Raw genomic sequence first — 20503 nt, 5'->3', positions numbered from 1 at the left:
AGCGGGGAACAGAACAGGCAGACTGACGAAGTACACTGCTGAGGGGAGCAGCGGGCGTGGCAGGAGAGGTCTGCGCGCCATGTGGGACCCTTGCTGGTGGCCGGGGATCGAACCAGTGCTGCAAAGGCTGCAGGCAGCCTTGCAGCCCAGCGCTCAACCGCTGCGCCACCAGGGGAGGCCCTATTCCTAATTTCTTTAGAAAAATTTCGTTTGCATGAAAAAATGTATTTCCCTACCCATTTAAAAAAAATCAGTTGGTAATGAATTTTCTTTTCATTAGAAATATCCTGACTATATCTAAGTACTCACAGAATCTGCCTCATTCTTTTCATGGTTGCCTAGTAGTCTGTAATATGGATGTACCACAATTTATTCATTTGTTTTTTCATTTGTATGATTTTGTGTTATTGCCAGTTTTTTCTGCTACAAACAGTATTGTGAGCTAGCGATAACTGAATTTGCTTGAATTAAGGCAGACTATCTAATACTTAAAAGTGTTTGTTTTATTAGTTTATTTGTAAAGGTAGACCTTTCTCCTACCACTCGCTGACCCCAAATGCAGAAGAGAGAGGAACGGGGTGCAGTAGAGTAAGAGGAGTTGAAGGGTTATATGCTCATTCCAAATTCTTGGTCGTTGACCTTTAGTCGAAGAAATTCAGAACACTCCTCAGAGCATATATCCATACTCCAATAGATATGTTCTGCATATTGCCATCTCCTGTGGGGTGGGGGGGGAACCACAAAAAACCGCTTTTCTCAAAAATGAGTAACAACTCACGGTAGTATGCACGTATGTGTATTTTTTATGATAGTATATTCCTAGTCCATGGCTGCTGTTGCTTGCTCAGGGCATGCAATCTCAGCTGGTAGTAGGTGAGCCAGTAGTGCACTGTCCTGCAGAGCGCTCTGCTAGGTTTTGCTGAGTCAGGTATGCTTGCCCTGCTGTGCTTTCATTCTCCTATTTAGGGAATAGTTTTCACCCATGAAGACAAAAGGATGTGTCTTGTAGAGTTGGACTTGTGGCAGAGAAACAGTATCACTAGATATCAAAAAACATGTTTTATGGATCAATAAGGAGCCTTCAAGAAGTGATTTGAGAAAAAGAAGTATAGAAATCAGTAGGTAATTAGGGTTAGTCAAGTCCTTTGTATTGTGAAACACCTTGTGAACTACAGGACAACCTGAGAAGTTGGACTATCCAATATTTATAAAGAACAGGTGAAGAAATAATGGTTTTAAAGGCATTCTTTAACTTCAGGGGGTTTGAAGAGAACTGAAGAGCTAGCAAATTGTCTATGGATAATGTCTGGTAAATTTACAGAGGGACTCTACTTTAATGACCTCACAGAGTCTTCCATGCATTCTTGTTGAGAGAGCACTCCTGAGTGGGTAGTGTGTACAAGAGCTAGTCACTAGTATTGTCCTCCAGGCAGAAGCAGGCTCTGCATTTCTTTCTTTAGTGAATATGACATTACCACTCCCTGGGCATGATATATGCCTGCTGTGTAGAAAGTTGTAGTTTTTTTCTCATTAGGACATTGGAGCTAATATAGAAATTCATTTAGCAGATACTGAATAACTGTGAAGTAAAACGATGGCTCAGGGGTTAAGAAAATGCAAAGTTGAATAATTTCTCTGCCCTCACGAACCTGATACTGTATGATAGAGAATAACTTGTGTTTAAGTGCTGTCAAAAAGGTACAAAGTGCCTATACTATTAAAGGCATTTAGACTGAGGTGTGGGAAGGTGCTAACATTTTGTAGGTATTGTTTTGAAAAATGATTTGTTGGGGAAGGTCAGGAAGTGAGTGATCTGTGAACACTTGCTCACATCTTATTAGTGTAAGAATTTCTAATAAGCTAAAATATTTCACTTTTTAAATGGAGAAAAGTCCCAGTATAAAATAAGAAAGTGAATTTTTCTTTCAATTTTTTCTTTCAAATCTCTTTCCAAGCCTTTATCTTTAGTGCTGCTTTCTTCCAAAGCTGTTTAACTTTGGTAAGATTCCTGCCAATTCTTCATCTTTGCGCAAAGAACTAGCTATAGTGGTCTGTGGACTGTTACATCTGAAAGTGTAGTGAGACCCACAAGGACTCCTTGGAACTAGGGTGAGCAGCCATCAGACACAGGGATGGAAACACTGTTAACTTGTGACCATGAGCATGTACCTTAGCAAGAATTACAGTGTATCCTAAATGGGCTCAGGCTTTTTACTTTGTGTTATCTATTGAATTACCTATTTGCTCTTTCAAATTGCTGAGGGAGGTTATTATGCTGAGTGTGCTTGTATGTGAGTTGTTTGCTATTTCGATTTATGGTTTGGTATTTTTGTGGATCTTCCCTTTCCTATGCAGATTAATCTTAATAAAAAAAATATTTTTTAAAGTTAAATTTGTTTTGGTACAAAGGTAGGAAAGTTACCAGAAAATTGAAATCATGACAGCTTTCTAGAGAATTTTGGTAGGGCCAGAGGTCTTAGAAAAAAATGAAAAGCCCTCTTGTGCAGTTTGCTCTCCTGTTTATATTTTTAAGATCGTGTCTGAGATGTAAATATGATCTTGACAATTTGTTTTCTTCCTTCCTTCCTCCTCCCTTCCTTCATTTGTTCTTTCGTTCGTTCTTTCATTCATTCTTTCGTTCTTTCTTTCACTCTTTCTTTTGTTCCTTCTTTCGTTCTTTGTTTCTTTTCATGCACACAAAACTGGGGCACAGGCCAGAGGTGCAGGGGGTGAGAGGATTCACCAGAGACAGAGTGGGGAACAGAACAGGCAGATCTACTGAAATACACTGCTGAGGAGAGCAGCGGGCGAGTCAGGAGAGGTCTGCTGCTCCATGTGAGTAGCTCCCTGGCTGGGGGATCGAACTTGTGCTGCAGTGGCTGTAGATAGCATCATAGGTTGCATTTTAACCCCTTGTGCCACCAGGGAGGCCTTCAATTTGTTTTCTTATGTGGTGACGTTTATAGTGTTAATGGTTAGGAAGTTAATTTCTCCTTAAGTAATTTTTAGAAACTTTACATTTCCTCAAAAATGATGAATTGTGTTTTGGGGGCAGAGCTTATTCTAAAGGAATGTACATACATACATCACTTTCTAACCATCCATTTGTGGATAATCTTAGCCCTTCATAACATAACTCAACACCCTGAATAAGCATAATTGATTTCCAGGCATTGACAGTAATTGTAGTAAAGACTTCTGTACTAAAGCTGATCCTTTTTCTTCTTAGTTCTTACCCAGTTTTACTTTATGAATAGTTCTTAACTAGTTTATTTCTTAACCAGTGTATTACTATTTCCTCTTGATCAGATACCATTAGCTAGGAGTTTGATGGATAATTGTTAAGTACTACATTGGGTGGCAGCAGTTTGCAAATAAAGCCCAGGATTTCACTTGGGTTGGACATCATAGTTTTTTTTGAGAGACTGGGGTTAGCAAAAGAACTTAAAGTGTATTCTGAAGATAAGGAAGTAAAAATATGTTTTAGAAACATTTCCAGCCACTATTAAAATATGTTTTGATGCTTGAAGGGCCAGGCTTTATTACTTTGGTCCAAAAATAAAATGAATGGGACTTTTAGATCGCTCTAAATCTAAAATTCTCTGTGGAAAATTTACAAATGACAATTTTCCTTTTAGAGTTATTAATAAGGTTACATTTTATCTCAAATTTGCTCAAATAGCGGAGTTTGTAGCTACTTCTATATTTATCTAGTATTTCTAGAGAAGTATTAAATTTTTATAGTCCTATGTAGTATGCATTAGCTTTATACTGTTTACTATTGTTGAATGTTAATTTACAATTATTTAATTTTCTTTGACTAAAGCCATTATATTCTCACCTGACAGAAGACCTGTAGACATTTTTATTCATGTGAGTTCCACCAGGGTTCAGGGAGCAGCCCCTGACTTTTTAAGGATGAGATAGGATTAAAAAGATATTTATAATTTGCTTAATATCCTCACTATCACCCATTTGGTCCTTGCTATAATCCACTTTCATTTGGATTATTACAGTAGTCTCCTAACTGGTTCCCCTCTTTCAGCCCTTGCTTTCTCCAGTCTGCCCTTGACACAGAGAGTCCTATAACAGGTAAGTCAGATGATATCACTCCTCTGCTCAGAATTTGCTGCTTTAGCTAAAGTTTTATGTCCCCGAAGGCACCCTCCTCAACTTTCAGATTTCTCCCCCATTACCTGCTGTGTACAACTCCTGCTGTTCTCTAGTGTGCCAACATGTCTCTTTATTTAGGACCTTGCATTGTTCCCTCTGCCTGGAATGCTCTTCCTGTAACTGCACATGATTAGCTCTCTTGCTTCCTTGCATCTTTTCCCCAATATCACATTATTGACCTGTGTATTTTATTTTTGTTTTTTGTTTTTTTTAAAGATTTATTTATACAAGAACGGGGGTACAGACCAGAGGTGCGAGAGGGTGAGAGGATTCACCAGAGAGAGAGCAGGGAGCAGAACAGGTAGACAGACCAAAATACAATGCTGAGGGGAGCAGTGGGCATGACAGTAGAGGTCTGCCATGCCATGTGGGTTTCTCCCTGGCCGGCTGGGTATCGAACCTTTGTTGTAGAGGCTGCGGACAGCTTCACAGCGCGACACTCAACCCACTGCGCCACCAGGAAGGCCGACCTATGTATTTTAAATTTCAGCTGAACATTTCATCTCCCTGCTCATACTAACATTATTATCTAGATAGATAATATTATTTATTGTCTTTCTCTTCCACTAGCAAGTAGCTCCTTGAGGACAGGGATTTTTGTTTGTGTTGATTACTGTCTCTAGCACCTAGAACAGTCTGGTTTATAGTAAGTGCCCAATAAAAATTGATTGAATTAGTCGGTGAATGAATGTTTAATATAATGTAGCTCTCTACCCTCGTCTGTAAATTATATAAAAACTGAATTTGGTGAACTATCAGTCTAGTCAGAAAACCACTCAGCTTTCTTCATTCAAAAGGGATGTAATTCGAGGAATTGGATACAAAAGGAAGGGTTGAAGGGGCAAAGTGAGGAAGGTGGTATTGCCGAGACCACAAACCCCCCACTTCCAATGTTGATGGGATTCACTGCACCAGCTACTACCAGAGGTTAATCGAAACACAGCTGACTAGGGGCTTTGGGAATGTACATTTTAGGCTAAGTACCAACTATTCAGCACAGGTGGCATTTATTTCATTTTTGTGTGGAGAAAAATTAGATGTAGGATAAACTAAATTGAGTAGCTTGGACTGTGGTGCCAAAGTAATGGCACAGGGTAAGATCTTAGATCATGAATGAAACATTAGAAAGGTAAGAATTAAATCCCAATTTAGCCTAGTCATATCCATGTGTTGAACCACAAAACTGAGCTCAGTGTCTACAAATGGAATACAACAGGAAACATATCTTCACTGTGGTGGTGATCTCTTAGTGTGATTAAGTGCCCATTTCCGTGAGTTCAGTAAATCTGTGTTTAGATCCAATGGTGTCCCTGATTAGATCTCTGTCACCTGAAGGATTATATACTCTTCTCTCATTAAGATTGCAAAGTCATTACTCAGAGCCCTGTTGTCATTGATAGGTCTAAGATGTGACAGGTGTATTTTTATGGTACCTCTGAGTAATAGCTCCTCCCCTTGCTACTCAAATAATCCCTAGCTCCCCATTCCCCCAAGGTGCTTTGCCAATGTCTTAGTGCTCCCCTTCTCCCTTTCTTTCTTTTCTCACTCTCTAGGTGGGGACATCAAAATCTAAATTTACTCAGTTGAAATGACATTCATTTTCTGTGCTTGTCAATCTTTATGATATGAACCTATCACTAATAAAATTAGTTTTGATTAAGGATGGCTAGTTTTAATCTCTCAAGATGTGGAGGTAAAAAACAGTGGAAGTGGGAGGGATTGGTGGTAGCTCTGCTCCCCTTGCCCTTTTCTCGACTTCTCTAGGCCCCAATTACGATTGCTGCAGAGATACAGGTTGAGTGTTTCTTTTTTTTAAAAAAAGATTTATTTTATTTATGTATACAAGAACTGGTGTGTTGGCCAGAGGTATGGGAGGGAGGTTTGAGAGGATTCATTAGAGACAGAGCGGGGAACAGAACAGGCAGACTGACTGAAATACACTGCTGAGGGGAGCAGTGGGTAAGACAGGAGAGGTCTGCTGCACCATGTGGGTTGCTCCCTGGCTGGGGATCAAACTTGTGCTGCAGTGGCTGCTGATAGTTCATAGTGCTGAGACTTAACCCCTTGTGCCACCAGGGAGGCCCCTAGGTTGAATGTTTCTTGAATGTGAGATCCATTTTTGGTAGACCAAGTGGCTTTTTTTTTTAAATAAAGAATCATTTTCCTTAAAAACTGTCTTGAGGTCAGGGAGGAAAAGAGCTAACAGATAGTGCCTGTTATAAAATCTGTTATTTTTTATATGACTCAAAGATGAATTTTGCCTTTTTAAATTATTTTGCTGAGATGAAGTTGTGTTAATGCTCTCTTTTTGGGAGTCCTCCAGCTTCATGATTTCTCTCTGTTGAAGTTCATTCTAGCTGTGTCTTGATTCATTCCCATACTTTATCAACACTCTGAGTGCCTGTTTGTTTTCAAGAGTCCAGTACCAAGAGAGCTGGGACACATCTGTCAGGGACTTGGACATCTGATTTTGTGATACAGAGTGAAAAATGTTGTAAAATAGCTCTACAGTTATAAGGTAGATTAGATGTGCTATTGTTCCCCAGAGATTTTTACAAAGAAATACCTGTTACCAGTGACAGTGCTCAGATGTATTTATTTATTGTTAGGTAATTCATTAGGTGGTGGCTCTAAAAATTTTCTAAGGAGCAGTCTGTCATCTTCTTTCATGAATTGAGGATTAAGAATATGCAGTAAAATATCTAAGAGAAAATGATAGAAGATGAAGAAATCCATTTTAGAAAAAGCTTGTATGTAAAGATTATACCTTGAATGGTAACTTGGTATGGTGGAGAAAGAAGTTAAATTTCGGATTTGGCTGTAATTTACTAGTTGTGTAACCTTGAGCTAGTTAACTAACCTCTGTAAGTCTCGTTTCCTGACCTTTAAAATAGGAATATTTCAAAGAGTGAAGGAATGAGTGAGCTATCTTAACCCATAGTGGTTGGCACAGTAGGCACTATATGTTACCTCTTTACCTCCCTGACCTCAAGACAGTTTTTAAAGAAAATGATTCTTCATAAATAAGCCATGTTTCTCCTTAAAGTAATTCAAGCTACTAATTAACTGATTAGTGTATAGTAACAAAATTATGAGCACTTTTTGACAAAAGAAAAAAGTAAACATATACTTAGTTATAATTGTTTTGTAGAATGTGGAAAAAATTATGGCAATTTTAAAATCTCTTAATTCTTTTTTTTTTTTAAAAGATTTATTTATGCATTCAAGAACTGGGGTACTAGGCCAGAGGTGTGGGAGGCGAGAGGATTCACCAGAGACAGAATGGGGAGCAGAGCAGGCAGATCGACTGAAATACACTGCTGAGGGGAGCAGCAGGTGAGTCAGGAGAGGTCTGCTGCGCCATGTGGGATCAAACTGGTGCTGCAGTGGCTGCAGATAGCTTCATACTGCTGTGCTTAACCCCTTGTGCCACCTGGGAGACCCTCTTTCTATTTTTTATAGTCTCTTTTAATGTTAGCTTTTCTACTGTGAAGCAGGTGAAATATGCTCTAATCATATTATATTTGTGTATGTTTATATTTGTTGGTTATGGAATTGTGCTTATAAAAAAGTAAAATGTGTCTGTCATTTTCCTTTATTCTAGCACCTTGAATACTATGAAGTATGGGTCCTAACCTTTGATTTTTGGGATTGTTGGTCAGTGTTTTCCTAATTATTGAAATAAAGGATTATGAGAACTGCATGACATGGCCATTAAATCTTGTTCTTTTGTTACTTGGATGTCTAAACATTGACTTCTCATTCTTTGCATTCACTTTGTATCTACCTCATTCTCTTCTTAGTCATCCACTTCACAGCCTGTGCTTCTCCTGGAGGTTGGCAGTAATCTTTGATTTGGAAGTTCATTGTACTATTCTGTTTTCGTTCTTCTTTGAACTTCTTTTCATATCTTCTTTTCATTTTTTTTTTTTTTTGGATGGGTGTACTCTTTGTGAGAGGAACTGTTGTTGACTTCCTCCCTCTAGATTTTTTTCTCTACTCTATGTTTATAGTGTCTGTGTAGTGTCTGATAAAAAAGTGTTACCTTCTTACCCTGTTTTTTATGGTTGCCTTTTCTTCATTCTCTGTTCATTTTTCCTTGGATTTTTGTATATGGTGTTATCTTCACTGTGCCAGTTGACTCAAATATACAGCTCATCCTGTTTTACACTCTGACATGTGACAGAAGCCTTCTTTTCTGCTGTCTCTAGAACTGTTTACATGGACAGCCCTCTCTTAACCACAAAGCACACCAATTGTCATGATGAATTACCCTAGACTTTGACCTCCTTCTCCCCAATCTCAACTCTTCTTCATTAATGTTTGGTCTTCACAGGATAGAATTTGGAGTCATCTTTGATTTTTTTATGTCATTTTCTGCTTGAAATGTCTAACTGTTCTGATGACTGCTTCTGTGTGCCAGGCACTCAGCCTTACACCTCTGGGCTAGACTGTCTAATAGTCTTCCTGCCCACCTTTAGTCATCACTATTCATTAACTGTGTATATGTCAGTTGCAAACTTCAGAATGTAACACTGTTATTTGTTATTTACAGTCTTATGTGTGACCTTTTTTCCCCGTATACCAGCATACTGATCCATCTTACCACCTTGCATGTAAACCCACACCCCTTCTTCCCAACACACACACACACACACACAGGTGATTCCAACCTCAAGCTTCTATACTGTCTTTTGCATGCTACTTACCCTGCTGAGAATGTCTTACACTCTTTTCTCTACCTTTCTAAGGTTCTGTCTATGCTTCAAAGTGAGGTTCATACTTTGTTTTTGGTGAAGCTGTTTGCAACTATCTTGACCCACAGTTAACTCTCCCTGTTGACCATGGCTAATTTTCTGATGTCTTGCATTTCCCCCAGTGACTCTGTCCCTAACTGTAAAATTCTTTCAGGAAAGACTTACTTTCTGGCACAAGGGTTCATCTAGGATTTCTCTCCTTGTACAGTGTAAGGTAACTTGGTTACCTTAGTATCCATTCCATTCTGCAAGAAAAGAAAAAAACAAAAACTACCAAACACCAACCTCTTTTGTATCTTTAGTTATATATCACTCGGAATGACTTTGTGATACTACTGTGAAGATGGCAGAGAACCTGATATCCCCTTTTGTGCATTTTTTCTTTCTCTTCCCTAGGGGAAACAAGAGGTCTGGGATATGCCAGAAAGAGATAATGTAATTGTCAAAGTATTTCCATAGTTAGACTTTAAAACAAAACACAAAATACAAAACACTTTGGTGTTTGGAACAAAAGTAGAAGAGGAAGTGTGTGCTTCATTTTTTCGCTCATCTATTGTGTATTTAAATGCATATATATCACAGTCAGGCACCAAACTGGATTCTTTGCAAAGCAACAGGGATACCAGAGCAAAGAAAAACCAATGTGGTCTTTATATACCCTCTTGGCGCTTACAGTCTAGTGGTTAAACAACAAATAGTCATAAAAGGAATGCCCCGAGCAACAGTTCATTACTTGTGAAATGTGACAAATATTCTACTTTACAGATTGTTCTGAGGGTTATGAGATCACTTAAGTGAAAGTGAAACAGTATAAAACATATTTCAAACAGGGCACAAAGAGTACTAAGAGAGAATACCAAGGTGGAAGACAGGTCACATCAGTGGGTTCTTACCTGTATGCACAATTGCAAGACCACTCAGCCTGAGAGTCCAACAACACAGGGTTTATTTCACAAACAGGAGACTGGGGAAAAGAGTTTTTTTTTTTTTTTTAAAGATTTATTTATTTATACAAGCACTGGGTACAGTCAGAAGCGCGGGAGGGTGAGAGAATTCACCAGAGCCAGAGCGGGGAGCAGAGCAGCCAGAAGGACCGAAGTACACTGCTGAGGGGAGCAGCGGGCGGCAGGAGGGGTCTGCGCACCATGTGGGACCCTCCTCCGGTGGGCAGGGAGCAGCTGGGGATCAAACCGGCATCGCAGAGGCCGCAGGCAGCTTTGCAACCCAGCGCTCAACCGCTGTGCCACTGGGGAAGCCCAAAGGAAAGAGTTTTTAAGGCCACAAGTGGCTAGCTGTCTCACCCCAGATAGTGTCCTCAAGTGTCCAGAAGTCCCAACAAAGACCTCTTGTGGAAAATGAGGTGACACTGCAGCAGCCCACAGCAGCAGTTTGAAGGCTGGACCAGACAGTGGTGGACTCAACAGCACCAGGAGGTGGTGCTGGAGAATTGGAGGCTCTGGCTAACTCTTTGAGATGCTGGGCTAAGCCCAGTGGTTCTCCTTGAAGGTGATGTCAGAGGCAGGGCTGAGTGCAAATGCAGCTGCTGAGTTTCTGTGCAGGTTTGTGGAAGTCTGGAGGCCTGGAAGTTGTCTAGAAGTCTTATGAGGTCCACAGAGGTTTGCTGAATCCCATGAAAGTCGATTGCTCGATGCTTCATTCTTTTCAGAAGCTGGGAGCAGAATCCTCCTTCTTCAAAGATGGTCCGATGAATATTTCATCTCTGAAGGCTGAAAGCAGAATGCTGCTTCTTTGAAAGTGGTCCAGTGAATCCTTTCTTCAGAAGCCTGAAACTTCGGAATGAATCAAGCTGGCTCTTGCTCTGCCATATATCCTCTCAGCATCCCCCACCCTACAAGCCTGAATGCACAGTGTTCAATCCTAAGTGTCTGATTAGGACATTTACCACCAATCAGCTAGTTTTCCATTTTCAATCTGAATAATTAATGAAGTAAGCTTGTATCTGATTGGTCCATTTAGCTCATACCTGCTTGGTCCAGTTGGCTCATACCTGTTTGGTCCATTTAGCTTTTACCTTATTGGTCCATTTAGAATCCTAGAGCCAGATATAACGGGGAAAAGCCCACCCTGTCCTGCCTCTTGGCTACAGGGTGAGGAGGAACGTCCACAGGTAGTGGGCTGAGGCAGGCACAACTCAGCCCCAACAAAGTCACCTTGCCCTGTGGTCTCTGGCTGCTGCGAATATCTGGTTATAAAAGTCCTCTGTAAACTGTAAATGTGTTATATCAATGAAGTGTTTCTTTTTTGTCTTTTCAATCTTCTGATATTTTGGGGTCTTTTTTTATGTTCTTTAAGAACTGCTAAATAAGCATCCCCTGAACTAGCTTTCATGCTCTTCCTCACCACTTCATCCTAAATATCACTCCCATCTACATATGTACACTACCATTTACTTTCATGCCGTTTACCCTTGTTCAAAAACTTTCAGTGTTACCGTATTTTCTTCAGGTTGAAGTTCAAATTTTTGATAAATAAGGCCTCCTGGCTTGCCTCAACCTAACTTTCTGGTTTTATTTTTTTGTCTTAATGCTCTCAGCCCAAAACAAATTAGACTAGCTGCTATATCTGAAACACACATTGCACTTTCCTCTTTTACGTCAAATCTAGATCTCTGCTCTTATCTTTTAGCCTGAAATTATCTTCATTGTCTTGGTTTTTCAAAAGTATGTCCTCATGCTGGACCTGATTTAAACCGACTTCCTTTACTTTGCTCTTATCATGTGTACAGTCTATCCAGAGTATTTGGTAATCGTCATTTGACCTCTGTGTCACTGTTAGATTTACTAAACTGGCTTTACATGCTCTCAAACTATAGGGGCCATATATAATGTATGTATATTTCCTATATATATGTGGTGTTCAATAAGTTTTTTCTGATTAAGAAAAGTGTTCTGACTCCAGCCAAGTACTAGGAATTTAAAAGCAAGAAACCGTGACTTTTCAATACCAGCAAACAAACTGAATTTGTACTGGGAGAAAAACTTACTACTCTATATCACTTTGGCGTTTTGTTAAAAGTTGTAGCACATCTGACTTAAAATGTCCCGTGTCTCAGCAAAAGGTAGACAACCTTGCACTGTTGTCAAGGAGGCAGTTGCAACCCCTTTTGTCCCTTCCTTTTTTTCTTACTGAGATATAATTGACATGTAACATTGTATTAATGTCAGGCATAAAATATAATGATTCCTTATTTCTATTTATATACAGGTGAAATGATCCATGAATAAATATAGCTACCATCTATAGCCACATAGTTTTTATGTGATGAGACTTGATAAGATTTACACTCACAGCAGAGTTCAAATATGCTCACAATGTTGTCCCTCTCCTTGATACATTTTGCCACCGGTGGTGGCCTGCTTCAGTTTGGATGCCCACAGTGATACAGATGAATGAGAGTGGGGCTGCAGAGACAAGTGGCTTAAGATAAAACCTAATATTTCTCTTTCGTATATAAGATTAAGATTATATAAGTAATATAGAAAAGTTGCATTTTAAAATCTCAGGAATCTGCCACTTGATTTTATCTCTTATAATTAAAAATCAGTGGAAGTGTCCCTGAAATCTGTGAAGGAAAAGTATTTCATGCTATGAGAATGTAAAACACACAGTCATGAATTTGTTTTGGTAACCAAATGTCTCATTATGCTATTCTTTTATAGTTAAAATCTCATGTTAGATCTGTAACTTCAAAAGATGAATTTCCAATGATAGAATATAGCTTCCTTTACTACTTTAGCTTTAGCATTCTTTATTGAAAGAACAACTGTTGAAAGAAAGAGTTGTCAGGAGTCGAAAATATCCTGGTAACAGTGATGATCATTTAGTCAATGCATACTTTTTAAATGTCATTGATTCGTCATGAAAGATGTCTGCAATACAAAATGTATTTTGGATGCAGTGTAATGACATTTCAGATATAGATCATGGGAATCACTTTTTATGTTACTGAAAATACATCCATTTCTTCAGCAGAGTAATAAGCACCCTTGAGTATCAGGTCAGTTACCATGCACCCTTTTTATTTTTGTGTTTAAAACAATTAATGATGACTCAAAAAAAAAAACCCAATTAATGATGATGCTACTATTTCTTTGTCAAAACCTCTGAGAAAGCTGGGTCATCATTATACTTTTATTTTATGGTTTACTTTTTATTAGGACTGTATCTCAAACACAGAAGACAGAAAATTCCATTACTTGGTTCCCACGATAATCAACACGACTGAATTATTTTATCTGTACTGTCTTTTCTGAGACATATACATAGTTTGCCCACCATAACATATCATCTTACATCAAATCTTGAGAATTATATCAATACTCAGTATTTATAGTTAAAAATGGTCTTTTTACCATACCTTTATCACATGTAAAAATGAATAATTGTTTGCCATCACTAACTAGCCAGTTGATATCATTTTTTTCCATGTGAATATTAGAATTTGTGGTATTGGCTGTAATATAAAATCTATAGAAGTCATTTTCTTTTGAAATTGAATTGCAAAAAGAATAGTTTCTGGAATGAAAATTTAAATACTATAATTTTATGAAATATTTTGGGCTAAGACCAAAACAAAAGCAACCAGCCACTAAACATTTATGTATAAATAAAAGTCTTGCTGAGATTTAACTTGCCTCATTTTGTTTTCTCATGGCTTTGGTATTTAATGAATAACATTTAACTTGTTGGAAAAGAGAAGAAACTGTTTCAAAAATTCCTGCTCTAGATTTAGAAAGCTGATGCTAACTAACTGATGAATTCATGGACTCTTGAGCCTAAAGACTACAGTGTTCTCTGTAAGAATTAGTGATATTGAACTGTGAGTTTTAGGACCCTCAAGACAGGTATCTAGGTTTTGTACCAGTTACTCAGTACTGTTCATTTCAGCAGGGAGCAGCAGGCGAGACAGGAGAGGTCTGCGCCTTGTGAGTCAACTCCCTGGCCGGGGATGGAACTCTTGCTGCAGTGACTGCTGATAGCTTCATAGCGCTGAGACTTAAATTGTTGCGCCACCAGGGAGGTCCAGTGCATCTTTTTTAAACACTAATCTTATGTCATACTAACATTATCTTGTTTTGTAATTAGATGAGCCTTCTAATAGGAACTATATGTAGCAGGTATTTAAAATGATCAGAGCTCAGTGAATGGATAGTCAGGGTTGGGGAAGCTTTGTATACTACTTGATCAGCATGTAACCAGTATTTGAAAGCTGTAGATATTTAATGGAAGATCATGTATTTTAAGTAACTGCCATGAATGTAGTAAGCGTTTAAAAAGTACAACAGGGGCCTCCCCGGTGGCGCAACGGTTGAGCGCTGGGTTGAGAAGCTTCCCGCGGCCTCTGCAGCGCCGGTTCGATCCCCAGCTGCTCCCCGGCCACCGGAGGAGGGTCCCACATGGCGCGCAGACCTCTCCTGCCGCCCGCTGCTCCCCTCAGCAGTGTACTTCGGTCCTTCTGGCTGCTCTGCTCCCTGCTCTGGCTCTGGTGAATTCTCTCACCCTCCCGCGCTTCTGACTGTACCCAGTGCTTGTATAAACAAAAACAAACAAACAAACAAATAAATAAATAAAATATGCCTCTATACAAAATAAAAAAAATAAATAAATAAATTAAAAAAAAATTAAAAGTACAACAGACCAGCTAGTCTGAGCCAGAAGTACAATAGGTTAAATTTTTAAAGCAATTTGTTTTAAAATGGACTTTAATGTGTGACTTAGTATATCAGCTGTAATAGCTATGCTACAAATAAAAAATTCTGGTCGCGAAACCTATACTACTCTTACACGTTACATGTGTTTAGCATATGGATAGAGTGAAGTACAAAAACTGTAGTTTGTTGTGGGTTTTTGGAGTTTATTGAAAAAACTTGGAGTTTTGTTTAGAAAAAAATTTTTTGACCTTTTTTAGTCTTATTTATGTGATATTTTGGAAATTCTTGATTTTCTTAAACTTGTAAGGCATCATATTTTCAGAGCTGGAATACTTTTCAATAGTTATTATAATTTCTTGACATTCTTTTAAATTAGAGGATGCTTATGAGAAGTATCAAGAGTTGAGACTCAAATTTTATCCAAGTAGAGGAGGGCACACAATTTTCATTGTTGGGCACACAGATTGTATGCTTGTCCTTGCCAAGTGACAGAGAGAGATGAAGCAAAGTAAAGCCCTGAGGAACAGATAGGCCTCACTGTAGGGGAAGTGCTCTTCCAGAAGGTCCTATATAGAGCTGTAGTAATTTTGAACAGGGAGAACTGAATTCTGCATGTGAGTGTTTAGTTATTTTTCCCTTCATGTTGTAAGATGCACTGATTAATTTCTAATTCCTTTAGGTTTTCTTTCTGAAAGATGATTTGCTTTTATGAAATGATTGCCAATTTTCTTTCTTGGAAAGATAGAACTCATATTTGGATATCAAGAAATTTAAAAATTGCAAATCCCTTGCAGCCAACTTAGAGTACCTGAAAATGGACTCCTTTTTCTTCTCTAGCTTTAGTAACGTCTATTCAACTCTCAAGTCTACAATTACAAACTGAGTATCCTTACTGAAATCTTTCCAAGAGAGCCAGTTTCTACCTGGGACTAATTTTCACCACAAAATTGCTTAAGTGCAGCAGTAACTCACTTGTTAAACCTCTGGGTCTTCCTATTGAGGTTTTTTGTGTTTTTTTTTTTTTAGCCTTGGTTTAGGGTTTGCAATAAATGGATTCTTGCTGCTGCCCCAGATATAATGGTTAATTGGTGCTTTGAACTTCTGAATACCAGTAGTTAGATTTTGTCCTTGAAACTTAATGTCCCCAGTATTTTTTCTATGTCTCTACATATTTACTGGGCTATTTGTTTGACCTTTTTAATATTTTGTGTTGACCAGTGTAAATTTTCCTTTCTCACATAAATTTCTCGGTTGTTGAGTTTCTTATTTCTTTTCTTTCTTCCAAATATCTATTGAGTGTTTCAAACTGCAAGTAGAGAGAGAAAATAACCAAGTCCCTGATTTTAAGAGTATCTGTCAATATCAACACCAAAATTTTTCCCCCCAGTTTTATTGATATATAATTGGCATGTAACATTATGTAAGTTCAAGGTGTACAGCATAATGGTTTAATGCATGTATTTATATTGCACAGTAGTGACTACAATAAGTTAGCATCCATTATCACACAGTTAACACATATTTTTTCATGTCATGAGAACTTTGGAGATTAACTCTCAGCAACTTTCAAATATTTAATACAATACAGTACTGTTAACTACATTGACCATGCAGTACATTATAGCCCTAGGACTTACTTACCTTTATAACTTGAAGTTTGTACCTTTTGGTTACTTTCACCTGTTTTCTCTACCCCTTGCCTCTGGCAGTCTATTTTATATATTTGCAAATTCATTTTTTTAAGATTATACATACAGGTGGTTCTCTGTGGTATTTGTCTTTCTTTGACTTATTTAGCCTAATGCCCCAAAGGCCGCCCATGTCACAAATTGCTGTTTCCCCCCTCTTTTTATGGCTGAATAATATATCATTGCATCTATGTATATGTGTGGGTGTATCACTTTTTAAAAATCCATTCATCTGTCGCTGAACACTTAGATTTTTTCCATTATTGTAAATAATTCTGGGATAAAAATGGCGGTCATTGTCTTTGAGACTGATTTTTTTTTTCATTTTGGATATATGCATAGAAGTGGAATTGCTGGATCATATGGTAGTTGTATTTTTAATTTTTAAAAAAGATTTATTTATACAAGAACAGGGGTACAGGTCAGAGGTGCAGGAGGGTGAGAGAATTCACCAGAGACAGAGTGGGGAGCAGAACAGGCAGACGGACCAAAGACACTGAGGGGAGCACTGGACGAGACAGAAGAGGTCTGCCGCGCCATGTGGGATTCTCCCTGTCCACCGGGGAGGCCCCAGAAGGAACAGTTATTTATTCCATCAAGACTGCTTATCGAGCTCTTGATATCAAAATCTAATTAATTGCATAAACTTATTTTTGAGATATTTTACCTGGTCACATAAATGTGTAAAGTGAAATCAAACTCATTGCCAGTTTTTATTTTGTTGTTGTTGTAATATGGATAAACTAAAACGTGTTTCAGAGGAAGTCTAAGAGGGTGAGAATACATATTTATCCGATATATACATACAGGATGCATATATATGATATCTATATATATAGGATAAGTAGACTGGTAGGTTTAAATAAGATATAACTTAGATAGTTATCACTTACATTTTACTTACAATGTGTTGTTGGGCATTGTTTTATGTACTGTATGACACAAATATAGGTGTCAGGCACATACATAGTAGGTCCTCAAATAATATTTACTTTTTTTTTTGATAAATGGTTAACTAGTGCTTCTTTAATTGGAATGAAGTTTCTAATCTGTTTGCTGATATGAGAAAACTGAGAAATATCAACCATTAAATTACAGAATGGTTTCAAGACTCATAACTGAGTTTAGAATGTTGCTTTTATAATACCTTGGAAATTGGCAGTGTTTATGTTCGTGAATCAAATACCTCCCAATTTAATCAGAACAAAGACATATTGACTGGTTCAACACAGGCTCATGTACTTGTTTGCTTCTACAAACAAAGTCTGCAATCAATAAAAAATACGTCAGTGTTTGAACTCTAAAAGATAATATAAGGATAAAGAAATTATTTTTAAATGCTGCTGTCATATTTTGGTTCATTGAAAGATTATTTCAGAACTATGATTTAGTAATCTTGGTTTCTGGCATAGAGTAGGTGCTCAATACTTGGGTACTAATTAGTAAGTGCTAAGGAAACAGGGCTGTGAAATGACCATACTTACAACTGAACCAGGGATTATTTATAAATTCATTAACATGAAATTTCCAACCTCATTGTAGTATGAATTAGTTTTTTAAAATTATGCCTTAAAATTTTTGAAAGACACATACTAAAGAAGGCTTAAAAATTGACCTTGAAGTACTTTTCCTGGAAAATTTGTGGGTATTGGAATTGGGGTTGTAAACAATGAGACAGCATAAATTACTGAATTGTTATGAAGAAATCGATGCCTTCATGTATGATGAGTAAACCTAGAAAAGGTGAAATGGAGTGGGATTGAAGTTGACAAAAAGGGAACGTTCCCAAGATGTAAAATAAGAATTGAACCTGTTGTAACTAGCTTAAAGAGTTTTGTTATGCTTACATGAAGCATAACAAAGGAAAATAGCTTATAAATTTCAACTGTGAACCAGGGATTATTTATAAATTCATTGGCATGAAATTTCCGACCTCATTGTAGTATGAGGTTGGAAAGGAAGGAAGTCCATCCAGATACTGCTATACCTCACACCCCACATTTAGTTATCACCACTCTGCACCCCTACTCCTCTAGTTCTCAGCATGATCCAGCATGCCAACTCTATACCCCCTTCTCCAGGGTAGTGTTGACGTGGCCATATTCCCAAGTTAACAAAAGCAGAGGGGTTCCATACAGCAGCTGCCCATCTCTTGTGGGTTGTGTTATCTCCTAATTGCTGCAAGCAGTTTAATTGCAGCTTTCCGGCTTTTTTTCTCTGTACCTTTGCTCCTGATTTGTGCAGTAGTCACACATAAATTCATGCTAATGAATTTATAAATAATCCCTGGTTCAGTTGGTTATCTTTCAGGGGCTGTTTCCTTTCTTCTGTTGTAATTTAGTTGTGAACATACGGAGGAGGCTAACCTCCACCTGTACTCTGCCACCACTTTCCTCTATTCTGGTCTTTTTTCCCTTAATTGATTAATAGTCTCATTCTGGATTATGGCTATTAATCCTTTGTCTCTTGTATATCCTGGAAATATTTTCTTCTATCTATGTATAGTTTGACTTTTTAAGTTGTTTATAGTACTTTTGTCAATCAGAAGTTTTAATGTTTTTGTCGTCAGATGTATCCATTTTATGGTTTCCTTCCTTCAGGAAGTCCATGCTGTCCCAGAGTTGGAACTTGAGTGTCTTAGGTTTTTTTCATTTGTTTGGAGTCTTGGTTTTCATGTTTTATGCTTCTAACTTACCTGGAATTTACATGGCAGCATGAAGTAAGGATTTCACTTTTTTCTTTTACAGTTGGTATGAAGTGCTGTTTTATCATAAACTATACTTGTGTAAATGGATCTATTTCCCATCCTCATTCTACATTACTGATGTATTTGTCTTTTCTTGCACTAATATCACATCATTTTAACATTTTGATAGAAGGAACTTGCCTCATCTGTCATCTTTTACTAAAAATGTTAGTTGGGTTGTACAATTTTTCTTTTAGAAACATTTTAAAATTAGCTCATTGGGCCTCCCCTGGTGGCGCAGGAGTTGAGCGTTGGGCTGCGAAGCTGCCCTCAGCCTCTGTAGCGCCGGTTAGATCCCTGCTGGCTGGCGAGAATCCCACATGGCACTGCAGACCTCTCCTGTCTTGCCTGCTGCTCCCCTCAGCAGTGTATTTCGTCAGTCTGCCTGTTCTGTTCCCCGCTCTGTCTCTGGTGAATCCTCTCACCCTCCCGTGCATCTGGCCTGTACCCCAGTTCTTGTATAAATAAATCTTAAAAAAAAATCAAAATGAGGCGATGGACACAAATTAGTCAATTCTTAGAAGTCACGTGGTCAAGCAAAAAATGGACACAGGATTTTTAAAAGTTAATGTAGATAACATCTTTATATTATTTACTTTTTTCTCCACACAGCATTATAGACAGTATTCTCAGCTACTTTTATAAATTTACCCAAATTCTTCTAATGATTACAGGGTATTTCCTAGTGTGGTGTATCTTGCCGTATGTAGTCATCTTTTCATTTGGTGGATGTATAGGTTGTCTTTGATTTTGCTCTGCTATTAATAATACTGTGATGAACATTAATTATACAGCTTTCTACCCATATTTTGTATGAAAAATTTTTAATGGTAAAATTGTTGCTGGAGAGTTTGTATCTTTTAAATCTTTATAGGTTAAAATGTCATCAGGTTCATCTCCAAAAAAAATGATGCCGATTTGTGGTCATAAGTTCTCACGTTCTTCCATGTTCTTTGCCAATGCCAGACATTTTAGTTTCAAAATTCTTTCCAATTTGAAAGGTGGAAAAAATAGTATGTGTTTAAAAATTCTTACTTTCCTCACTAATTAGATTGAGTACATTTTCTAAATATTAACTCTGATTTTTAAATGTAGATTGACTAGATATTTTACTCAAAGAAAAATTGGATTATGGTGATGTTTGTACAGCTGTAAATTTTCTAAAAATTATTGAATTGTATACTTAAAATGGGAAATTTTGGTATTTGAAATGAACCCTATTGAAGTTGTTAAAAAGTGGAGTCAGCTTATTTTAGAGGGATTCTCTTAATTAGTGTAATTGTAGAATAATATAATGGAAACTTTTGGTTCTGCATAATAATCCATTCTAGGTAAATAGAATGGAAAACTAAATAAATTAATATGTCCTGAATCTTTTTTTTTAAAAGATTTATTTTTTATACAATAGCTGGGGTACAGGCAGAGGCGTGGGAGGATGAAAGGATTCACCAGAGACAGAGCAGGGAG

The 20503-nt window shown here is 37.8% G+C and overlaps 1 protein-coding gene across 4 annotated transcripts in view; it reads left to right on the top strand.

The window, feature by feature from the left end:
* SFMBT1 (Scm like with four mbt domains 1) overlaps positions 1 to 20503 on the top strand; it is an 84941-nt gene that overhangs the window by 17239 nt on the left and 47199 nt on the right. The gene's annotated exons all lie outside the window — the stretch shown is intronic.

Source organism: Talpa occidentalis, unplaced genomic scaffold (assembly GCF_014898055.3).
Source record: "Talpa occidentalis isolate TD23 unplaced genomic scaffold, MPIMG_talOcc4v2.1 talOcc4.10, whole genome shotgun sequence".
Classification (NCBI taxonomy): Eukaryota; Metazoa; Chordata; class Mammalia; order Eulipotyphla; family Talpidae; genus Talpa; species Talpa occidentalis.
Note: the sequence above shows the minus strand (reverse complement) of the source record. Positions and strands in the feature narration are given on the sequence as shown.